The following is a 12,154-nucleotide window of genomic DNA, read 5'->3' as shown; positions in this document are numbered from 1 at the left end:
GGGAATAGGGACAAATCCAAACCAGAGGCCCACACCTGGTTTCATGGACCATCCAAGAATTGTTCAAAAGCCTTGCAGGCTGATGCTGTAATCAGAGCTGAGGTAATGTTCCCCATACAAAGATTCAGGAACCTTCCACAGTCTAACTGAGGTTGGCTGTAAAGACCTTCAACCTGAGCTATTGATAGCAGAGGTCTCAACAGGCAGTGTTGTCTCTGAAAACCTCGGAGTCGACTCTACCACTGGAACTCTGGCACCAGTGCTTTGGCTCTGAAACTTGGCTCAATTTGAAAGAATCAGAGTTGAGACAGTAAGGGATGTTGCAGATGTTTAAGTTCCATGAAATATCAGTTCTGACTGATATGCATTGGTAGGGCTTCAGACCTAAAGGGTGGACTGGTATCAGAGAGAAAAAGGGATGAGTAGTTTGACCCGTACCAAGAGCGCTCCACTGGGAAGGCGCAGAGAGAACTCTCAGTTGGATTTGTGTCCTTAAGAAGAATTTCCTCAACATACAGTTGATGTCCATCTATGTAAAGCTTCTGGTATACAGAGCTGACCTCAATGATGATGCTACAGACAGAGGTCTGGAGTACTTTCTTTCCTATAATATGGGGGAATAGAGCCTAGGACTCTCTGGAAAAAAAATTAGCTTGAGGGGAAGAGATATTGGATCTGAATAACCAATGGATCCAACTTCCTTGAAGTTTTAGGTGCTGGACTTGAAGGATCTGTTGGATTCTGAGACCTTTTTCTGGATTTTTCCGTTCTTTTTCTTCAAATATTTTCTCTGTAGATTTCTCTGCTTCCCTTTGCTTTAACCTTGTTTCTCCCTTTCCTTCTCGTTCTTTTTCCTCTTCTTTACTGTCTGGTGAAGTTGAAGCTGGTCTGAAATTTGTAGACATGTCTGAGGGGGAATGTTGTGTTGTGTCTTTTGGCTTTTCCTGGTTAGGGGTCGCCACAGCGGAACTCCAATCCGCTAATGATTGGCAGTAGATTTTTACGTGCCGAGTTGCCGGCCCTGACACACAACCTTCAACGAAGGTACCCCCATTCACGCATGTCTCCACACAGAAAATGCTCTAGCTGAGAATCAAACAGGACAACGTCTTATTGTGAGGTGACAATGCTACCGCACAGCACCACCACCACTACGTCTGAGGGGGAATAAACCTTTCAAAATAAGCTTTTCTTTCCTGTCTTAAATGGTTCTCTACCCAAAAGAAGCATGTCAGAAAAAATACAAGAATTTAATAAGTGCTCGGCCTGTGAACACAAAATTTCACCCCAGGACCTGCACTCTCCATATGTATATTGCTTGGATTCTGCTAGGCTTTGATTAGTGTCATCACAAACTTTATGTTTATGTGTCTCTTTCTGAAGTCCCTGTCCCAAGTCCCCTGGATCTCTAAGTCTCCCATATAGGCTCCACTGGCTGAAGCCAGAGAGTCCATAGTGATAGTCTGAGATCTCTGAATTAGCTTGAAGAGTAACTCCAGGCTGAGGCAAACTTGGTTTATCTATCTTGAGATTTGCTTTCTGATACAGAGTAGTACAGAATGAGAAGCTACAGGAATTGCACATGCTGGCACTACCTGTCTCTTTGGTACCACTGTAACGTCTTCTTTTACAATCTTAAATTTTGCCAAGGGAACCATCCAAATGCAAGAAGGTATGTAGCTCAGGAGTCTTAGAAATTCTCTTGCTGAGATCTGGTTCTATTTGGGCATTATCTAGAAGTACTGAGACAGAAAGAGAACCTTCTCTGTGGGGGGAAGAAGTCCTGCTCTATGTTCAGCAGTACCACATAGAAACAACATTTATTTTGAGGATACAAAGTGCAACTTTGGCATATTTAGAGAGAATAAAGGGCTGGAAGCAATTTAGAATAAATTCTACAGCCTTGTGGCCTGGATGAGTCAGTCATCTGGGTATGGGTAAAAATGAATGCCTTTGGTCCTGCAAAATCCAATTACTGGAGCCAAGAACTTTGTACAGACCTTAGGTGCAGTAGACTGGTCAAAGACCATAGAGGTGGTACTGGAAACCCCTGCTTCAAACCTGAGGAACAGTCTACCTACCCTGACTAATGGGATGTATAGTTCAGCATTTAATTTAGATCCAGAGTTACCAGATAAGCTTGTGGAAGCAGTAACAGTATAAAGCAGTGCAAGGTTAGCATTTGGAAGTTTGGCACCTTCAGAAACTTGTTTATCTTAACTGGTCTAAAATGGGTCTCCAATTTCCTTCTTTTCTTGGCACTATAAAAAAAAAGTCTGAAATAAAGTCCTGTGACTTACTGTTTTTGGTGCCATACCTACAGATTCATAGAATACTAAATCTTTTGGTGGGTGGGGTGGGGGTGAGATGTACTTGATCTTTGAAAACTCCAGAAAAGCATAGAAACTTTTTTTTTTGAAATGCAGACTGCAGCCCTATTTTAATATCTGCAAGACCCATATATCCTGTGTGATGGTCTATCACTGCTGTACGAATTGGTCCAGCCTAACGTCTCTTTATACCAATAAGAAAAGGGAGAAAGTGCAGTTGTAACAGTCTCACTGTTGCAGTATTCTTTACTCTTGAGCTATCCAACTGAGGATAGCCTAACATCTGGCCAGTACACCAAAGCCTTGACACCTTCCCGGAGGTGTATGTCAGATATATATCTTATACACAAGGCATAAGGTACATATGTGATGTACGGTCACCTAATCCTGAGAAGTGAAGTGCTCCAGGAGAACCATGACAACTCCAGAGAATCAATAACATGCCCATCCAGGAAGGGAAACAAAAAAGAAGTAAGGATATAGGAGGAAATCCCTCATCCAACAGTATGGGAACAGAAAATAAAAGGGGGCAGGAGGGAGGAACCGAATACTGCAACAATGAGAAGTAGGATACCTACTGCTACAGTAAGATCTTACACAACTGTACTGTGTCCTTTCTTATCACTGTTGCAACATTCTTTACTCTTAGGAGAGTACAAAAGCTACTGAAAAGTATGTGAGGAAAAAGGCAGAGAAGAGCTCTCCACAAACCCGAGGACAGCCCTGACAAATCTTGTTCTGGCCCTGGAAATGACATCAAACTCATAATACTTGGTAAAGATGTGGACAGAAGACCATCAGTAGCTTCTAAGATGGATCTAGTATCCAGACACTTGAAAAAAGCACCAGAAGAGGCTACTGCACTGGTAGAATGAGCAGAAACAGAAGAAGAAAGATGCTTGCCATGAAAAGAATAACAAAATGAATGGCATTAGAGTTCCAGGAGGAGATGGTTTTCTTAGACCTTGCCAAACCCAGTTTCCTGGCATGAAAGAAAATAAAAAGTTGTTTAGATTTTCTGATACATTTTGTCTTATCCAAGTAATATCTGAGCTGTCTATGTAAATGCATGGAGTGCAGTAGACTGCTGAGAAGGAAAAAAAAAGAAGGAAGGTGAACAGACTGATTCAAGGACAAACTTTAACCACCTTGGACAGAAAAGGACTGAGACTAACAGACACCTTGTCCTTCTGAAAAAACAAAAAAAGAAGGAACAGTTATGAGGGCTTGGCGTCATAGCACTCAGCCTTTTAACACAAAAAAATCTGGACAAATCCAAAAATAATGGGGGGGCAAAGCCCCCAAAATAGGGACAAATTTTAAATATTGCTCTTATAAACTTAGAGAAAATTTGCTAGAATAAAAGGTTTTGTGTTACCATGCATGTTCTGGAGGATAAAAAGTCCGAAACTCAAATGACTGTCATTATTTAGTGAATTCAATCATCACTAATTTACTACAAAACTCCAGAAAATCACAGATTCTTTGAGGAACAGACCAAAAATATGAGGAAAAATCTGGACATTCTGCAAAAATCTGTACAGTTGAGAGGTATGCTTGGAGTTCAGAAACCTACTTGGCAGAAGTAAAAGCCAGCAATAATATAGTTCTCCAAGTACAATGTTGCAGGGAAGAAAAAAGCCAAGCTCAAATGGGCATTGAATCAATTTTTCAAGAACAAAATTAAGGTCCTAAGAAGGAGGAATAGGCTTTCTTTGGAGCTTGATATGATGGAATCCATTCAGGAACTGTTTAACTTCAAAACTAGAAGCCAAAGGTGGACTCAATGGTAGACAGGCCAAAATGGCTGACAAGCTTTAATAGAATATGCCAAACCAGTACTCAACAATTTGTGCAAACAGGAAAGGACCATAGGGGCCCCCCACAGAAAAAGGTCCTGATCATGCTTGAGACACCAAACAAAAACATTTCTTTCATTTAGCTACATAAAATTTTCTATTAGTGGGTTTTCTGACCTCCTGCAAACCTAAAACATGTTCTCAGAAAACTGGCGCCTAAAAGGATTCAAAACCCTATCACCCAAAGTGTCAGCTGAAATGTGGACAAGTGAGGGTGAATGAGAGATCCCTTGTCTTGTGTGAGAAGATCCATCCTGTGAGGTAACTTGTGATTATTGTCCCTGACCAGCTGAAAAAGAAGGGAAACCAGTGCTGTCTGCACCAAAAAAGGAGTCACCAGCAAGATTTTGTGTGTGTCCAACATGATCCTGTGCAAGATCCTGAGAAGTAGAGGAAGAGAAGAATAGGCATATAGGAACATTACCTTCTGAGGAAAAATACAGAAAATCCACTTTCCCAGCCTGAGGACTTAGAATTCTGGAACAGGACTGGGGAAAATGTCTGTTCATAGGGGAAGCAAAAAAGATTTACTTGTGAAGAGTATCACCAATGTATAATGTCCAGAAACACCTGTTTGTGAAGCATCCATTCATATGGATGTGTTCTGGACCTGTTCAAAAAAACTGTCAGCAGATTGTGCTCTGAAGGCATGTTAACCACCTGAAAAACTAAGTAATGGCAGTTTGCAAAATCCCATGCCTGGAGAGCCAGCCTGCAAAGAAGGTAAGACTTTGTGCCCTCCTTCTCACTGATGTATGACATGACTGTGGTATTGTCTGTAAAAAACATTAGAGGACCTGGAACACAGGGAGACTGAAAAGCCTGAACAGTTAGAATTAGAACCCGCATCTCTTTGATATTGATGTGGTCTGACAGCTGTTAAGGAGACAAAGACCCTGGAATTTAGGATTGTTGGAGGAAGCTCCTCAACCTTGATTGAAAGCATCCATGTACAGCTCTTGAAGTAAGAGGAGGAACTTGAAAAGGCAGACCTGGATTTAGGGAGATCTGTTGAATCCAACAGTTGATATCAAATTTGAGAGAGTAAAAGTGGGACTGGTGACTCCAGGGGGTGGCAGTGTTGCAGCCAAACAATTTTGAGATATCACTGGAATTTTCTCATGTGGAGTTTGGCACAAGAAACCATGGGAATGGTGGATCTTGGAAGAGATGAGAGATGTCAGCATTGCAATGGTCTGAATCCTGCAACCCAAAACTCCTGAGAAGGACTCAACATTAACTTTTTGAGAATGAGAGTGAATTTCACACTGCACAAGAGAAGCATAATGAAGTGTACATTTTGAAGCAGTAGCTGCTGAGAGGGGATTAAATCAGAAGGTCATACAGATAAGGGAATATTTGGATTCCCTGAAGTCTGCAGAAAGCTACCACAGGGACCAGACATTTGGTAAATATCTTGGAGCTGTAGAAAGACCAAAAGGCAAAACAGAGAAATAATGAGAGGAAGAAACAGAGAAACATAAAAAATTCCTGAAGAGAGGGTGAAGAGGAATACAAATATGGAGGTAAACCTCCTTCAAATCCAGGGAGACTAGAAAAGCATGGGTAAGCAAAATAGGGAAAGGGGTCTGAAGAAACAACATTCTGAAGGAAGGAACTTTGACCAAGGTATTGAGAAAGGAGAGGTCCAGAATTGAACTCCATGTTCCCTCCTTCCTTGGAACCAGAAACATTCTGGACTAAAAACCTGTTCCCTTTTGAGACAAGGGAACAGGTTGCATGGTTCCCTGTTCCAACAGACCCCACAGGACCAGAGGAAAATGAGGAGGCTGGTAAGTAGGAGGCTGAGGGAGATCAGAAAATGGAGGAAGGTACTTCTAAGCCATAAAGTAACCATGTTGGATGACAGAGAGAGCCCAAGTATCTATGATAACTAGTTGCCATACAGGGATGGAAAGGATAATCCTGAGGGACACAGGAATCTGGTCAAGAGGGAGGGAAGGCTGTATATTAGATAAATGCAAATTTATCATGAAACTGTTTTCGGCCTCTAGAATTTTGATTGGATTTATCTGGAAAAATCCCCTTAAAAAGTCTGTTACCCACAAGCATGTCGTCTGGGCTGCTTACAAGCAAAGGAAGATTTCAAAGAATAGTTTCTCTGGATCTTCAGTACAGGAGAAACAAAAATTTGTTTAAGGTCCAGCAAAACCTTGCACTATACTGCAGAGTTTTAAACAATTCTGCAGCAGCAATGCCAAAAAAAATCTAATTATCTAAGGAAGAATCTAAAAGTTTGGATTTAATATCCTCAGACAAAGCCTGCAGGTGCAACTAGGAATATTTCCGTATCACAAAGCCCGATGCAGCTGCCCTAAAGGAGGCATCAGCTGCATTTAATGGAATGGTGAGTAACCTGAGAGGCAGAACTCAGAAGAGAGAGAGAGAGACAAGTTTTACTGTCAGAATCAGACAGGTCATTCAACACCCCCCCCCCCCCCAATGGGATAGAAGAGCCAAGACATACATCTTGTGGGTCTGAGAATTAATGTCTCTAACCAAAGCAGCAGAAGTATACACTTTTTTCCATACCTCTCCATAGCATGTCTGTCTTTGTCAGAAGGCAGAAGCTTGGAAGAGGAAAGCAGCTTGGATGGCTTATCTGTGAACATGGAGACAACAGTAGGATCAGATTACAGATTTTTATATAAGTATTTATGATCCTCAGGTAACTTATGAAGTCTGTCTGGATTCTTAGGGGCTGGAAGATGAGAATCAGAAGCCTGAGAAGCTGCTGTGTGTCCAACAGGCCTGCTAAGACTGGGGAAACTGCAGAAGGTCTGGTTGTAAAAGTTCATAATACCTTTTTGAACCTCTGATACTTTGGAACAATCCCATTTAAAGTTCTCTATCATATGGACCACTGTAGCCCTAAAAGATAATTCCTCAGAAGGAGAAGCAGGGGACAAATATCCCCTTCATCAGATCTCAAGACCAAAGGAGAGTATATTTGTGAGGAATATGCTAAGGATTCTTCACTAGAGTCTAACTCCTCAGAAGAATCTGAATACCTAAACTTCTTAGATGGGGTGGATGACCAGGGAGCAGCAGGGAACAGACAATCCCTGTGGAGGTTTCAGAGCCATTGGGGCATTAAACAGCACTTCAGTAAAGTTCTGCCCCTCTTTGTGAGGATCCTTAGCTACATTAGCCACATTTTGTTTTTTTTTTTGTTTCTTTTTTATGGGAACATCTACCTTAACAAACCTAGGAGGCTCAGAGCCCTGCCTTGATTCAATAAAGATATCAGGTACCTCTTCCCTGACTAAAATTTGGTGAGTCCTCCTAGGCCTCAGCGGAAGTGTGAGTAGACAGTTCCATGTTGACCTCTAACTGGGTTATGTCAGAGGGAACTTGAGTCAACACTGGCCAGTCCTTGGGTTCTTCTTCCCAGCCCAAGGGAGACATCATACAGATGCTGGACAGCAGCAGATTCAGAATGAGCTCTTTTAGTACTAACCAATGAACCGATGAACAATTAACCTTTTTTCTTAAGAGGCAGTGGAACTTTGTGGTAGGTGATTTGACCATGGTACTCTGGCTCAATAATGTCAGATGATGGTTTTTCAGATAAACAGAAAACAAATGGCTGTGGAGCGTCTTAGGGACAAATGCCTTGTCTGACAGATATTACACTGAGCATGAACGTGAATAGCACCCAAACAAAAAAGGCGCTGCTCGTGTCTGTCTTTTGGGGAGTCTGCCTCCCACACAGTCCCATTTCCCATTCCTGAATGACATGAAAATAAACTACAAGCAGGAAAAAAAGGAAAGGAAGGAATCCCAATGGGGCATTTATCTGTAACAGGCTTAACAGAAGACCAACTCGGTGGATGGCATACAGACCAAAATCAGAAGTTGCGTTTGGACTGGTGGCAAAGGAGTTCAGAGGATTAGGAGCCCGTACATCACATACGTATCTTACACCTTGTGAGAGGGCATATATCTCTCATACAATACTGAGAAGGTGTAAAGGCTTTGGTATACTGGCCAGATGTTAGGCTAACCTTGGCAGGATATCTCAAGAGTAAAGAATACTGCAACAGTGATAAGGAAGGACATCAGAGTAGGTGTGATTAAGGCAGGAATGGAGACAGATTTTGAGGAGTGGGAGGAGGGTGGAATAAAAAAGGGATCTGTGGAGTGGGATGAGGGATGATGTTTGCTGAATCAAAGTTATTTCCTTTGAATGTCATGACCCTGAAGGTCTCCAGGCTTTTATATGTGGTCTAATTCCTATTTTTTTTTCTTTTAGTAGACCTGATTACCTTTTGATTGCTTGATTTTGTCTTGCTGAGAGCAGAACCTTTTACTGGAATAATTCCTATCTTGGTGTAGAGGAATGAGAGAAATAGCCCCTATTCATCTGGCCATTTCTCCACTTTTCATCCAGTCACTTAATCACTTTTTATGTAGGGATCCAAAATGTAAGATCCTTGACAAGAGGTACAGTAAGGAGTTCCATTTTTACATGTACAAGCAGTAGCTGCTCTCATCCAGGCATATCTGATAACTACAAAGCCTATTGCAGCTGCTCTGCAAGATGCATTCACTATTTCACTGCCACATTTAATGGAGTGCCTGGAAGCCTGGGAACTGTGTTTGAACAGATCAAGCATCTCATTGTGCCATTATCCTCCATCTTCCTGCTTAATCAGCAACTCATGCCACTTCAGCAAGTGAGAATGGCAGTTAAGGGCCCTAATGGTCAAGGTAGCTGAAGTGTAAGTCTTTTTCCCAAAGTGTTTCAGAATTTTGCTTTTCCTTTCATTGGAAATAGGCTTCCTGGTTGAAGCCACAGTAGATCCCTTGATATAATCCATGGATACTATCAGTGGTTCAGCTGGTGGGTTCTTATGCAAGTTCTTGTGGGAATTATGGACATACTAAACCTGCCTGTTTCCTAAGAGCTGGGAGTTTGGAGTCTGGTTCCTAAGAAGCACTATTAAATGCATCTGCTATGATTTCCAGGGCTTGTGGAATGGCCAGCAGTATGGGTTCAGCCACACCCAGAAAATTACTACACCAAACCTGGGACTGACAGAATTCCTTGGCCTTCCATTTAAAGGTCAACGAAGGGTATCCCCATACAAGACATCCTGTATGGGTGAGGCACAGGATAAGGTGCCCTTAGTGTCTCACTCCAGACAAGAGAGGGAGGCATCTGGTCCACACAGACTTAATTTTCCTGCTTCTGAATCTGAAGTATCTGAATTTCCCTGGAGAGATACCTCTCTGTTACTTTTGGAAGACACTATTGACACTGGAGTTCATCAGAGTTTGGCCACAAAGAGAGGAAGCCTGCTTAACAGAGAATAAGGCAAGATGGCTGACACCCATTTTGGCTTAGGCATCTTAGACCTATCTAGATCAATGGAAATGTGGTCCATTTTAGAGGCTTCAGCACATGGGCAGATGCTAGGGATTTTAATCAGGTCTCTTTCAACCACCACATTAAGAGCAAACAGTGATGCCACCTTCCTCTTTAATCATAACCCTCTAAAGATATAGGCACTCCTAAAGAAACTTTAAGGTCCTTTGATTGAAGGGTGCACATTGGGAATAATTGGCCACATTATGCTCCAAAACTGGGCAAAAATGACAAAACTTGTGGAAACCCTTATGAAGGATTTGTTTTCTATACATAATACAATTACTTTCAAAGAAATGGACACCTAGCCTCACAATCGGTCAATAATTTCTACCCAATGAGATACTTATCGGGAATTCTGGAAGTAGACCAAACTGATGGACTGATGATGCAGCCAAAGCTTAGGCTGTTCACTGAATTGGGTCAAGAAAAGTTCTGAGGATGGCATTATCTGATGCCCTGATGTCTGAGTGAGAAGGAATCCACCAGGTCAAGAGGGATAAAGAGCTCTGGAAGATCCAATTAATAACTGCATGTAAGAGTCGTATGAGTCAGTATTGCAATAGTGGATGTTACAGTGAACATCTGCATTTTCAGTAAAATAGCTCAGGCAAAAGCTATTCACCAAGGAACTAGACAATGAAGAGGTGAATGGGCTACTTGAAGTATGCATGAGTTTAGAGCAAAAAGATTCTTTGTTAGTATGATACCCAATGTATTGCTACATCTATTTGGACTTAATATTATTTGTTTCAAATAATCTGGGCAAAAGGCACGTTTATTTGAAAAAGAGTACCTTGCCCAGACATTGTTTCGACAGTTAAAATATCCTATATGGAATATATTTTATTTGATTTTTACATCCTAGATTTTAGCTAGAAATCCCTATGCAAAGAAAGAGTGCATAGCGGATTCCTACAACAGATTAAATACAAATTATACTAATTTGTGTATAAACCCACCATATCTTGCACATATCCAAGAGGGAAGATCTTATTAGACTGTTAGATAGAAACTAGTCAAGAGTTAACAGACCTACATAAAAGAATAATGAAGCACAGATGAACACAGCCAGTTTATTTTAATGCAGCCTGGAAGGCACAAATTCCACTTATGTCTTCATAAGACTGTAAAAACACTAGGAACGGCTAAGCATTTAACCAAGGTAAAAATTATAGTGTGTGTGTGTGTGTCCAGGTAGGTTCTTGTAGGGTCTCTGGTTTCTTCTCATATGCCAAAAGGTGAGATAGCAACTCTGCAATATGTCCACAGGTATGCATGTGGTGTTTGTGTGTGTTATGCAATGGGTTGGCATCCTTCCACTTTTAGTTCTCTACTATACTCCCACTGACTGCCAGTAAATGTGGTGGCTCTTCCATATATCAGAAAATGAATGAAAGAATGAAAATCAACTCTGCATGAGATATCAACACTGAAATAATCTGTGCTGAGAAAAATCTGTGTTGTCCATTTTCATTCTTCCTCAACTGTTGGTTTTGGATCCGATCTTTAGCTCATTCAGCAGCTTTTGATCTTTCCAAGAGTTAAACAAGGAGGGGTGGCTGGTGGGAGGGAAGTTGAGGAAGAATTAAAATGGACAACACAGATGGAATGTTATTGTTAGGCCATAACTTTTTTATCTGATGTTGTCATTTTCATTCTTTCTTCAATTTTGGGACAGAGTCCCCAGCTACCTAAATACAAGGAAGACTCTAAGGAAGGATATTCCTGAGCACCGCTGAACCAAAGGCTGCTCTTCCCCTACAGATGAGATCCAATTTGTAATAAGCAATATAGGAATGAGGATTAGCCCAACCTGCAGCTGCACAAATATCATCCAATGAAGATCTAGATAAAAAGGCTGAAGAGGTTGCCATAGACCTGGTGGAATGAGCTTTTGGTGGTTTTGGTAAAGACAAACACAATTTTTCACAAATAAAAGTAATACAATCAGTTAAACATTTGGCTAAAGACACTTTAGAAACTGGTTTGCCTAATTTTGATTCCGAAAAAGAAAATTAATTGTTCTGATTTCCTCAAATTTTGGTTCTCTGTAGATAAAACTGTAATTGCCTGTGAACATCCAAAAGGTGCAACATATACTCTCCTGTATTTGAGAAATTTGGAAAGAAGACTGGAAGGTTGATAACGTGATTAATATTGGATTTTGACACCACCTTAGGAAGAAAGGAATGATAGGTCTGTAAGGATACTCTATCCTTATAAAAAATATATGGAGGTTTACATGATAGGGCCTGTAATTCTGACACTCTTCTGGAAGAGGTAATAGCCACCAAAAAGATAGTTTTCCAGGTTAAGAATTTTAGCTCACACTTAGCTGATGGTTGAAATGGAAGTTGTGTTAAAGTTTGTAAAACAATGTTTAAATCCCAAGGAGGAGTGGGATCTTTTAACTGAGGTCTGTGTAGGAAAGTACCTCTTAAAATAGCCTTGCAAAGTTTCTTGGATGCTAAGGGTGAGTTACTTACTCCTATATGAAAGCTGAAAATGACAGCTAATTGTACTTTCACAGTAGAAGAGCTAGCACCTTCATCAAAAATTGCAGCTAAAAA

The sequence above is a fragment of the Protopterus annectens genome, chromosome 5.part1 (genome assembly GCF_019279795.1).
Source record: "Protopterus annectens isolate FY-2018-M chromosome 5.part1, PAN1.0, whole genome shotgun sequence".
NCBI classification, from domain to species: Eukaryota; Metazoa; Chordata; order Ceratodontiformes; family Protopteridae; genus Protopterus; species Protopterus annectens.
This window is presented reverse-complemented; position numbering follows the sequence as displayed.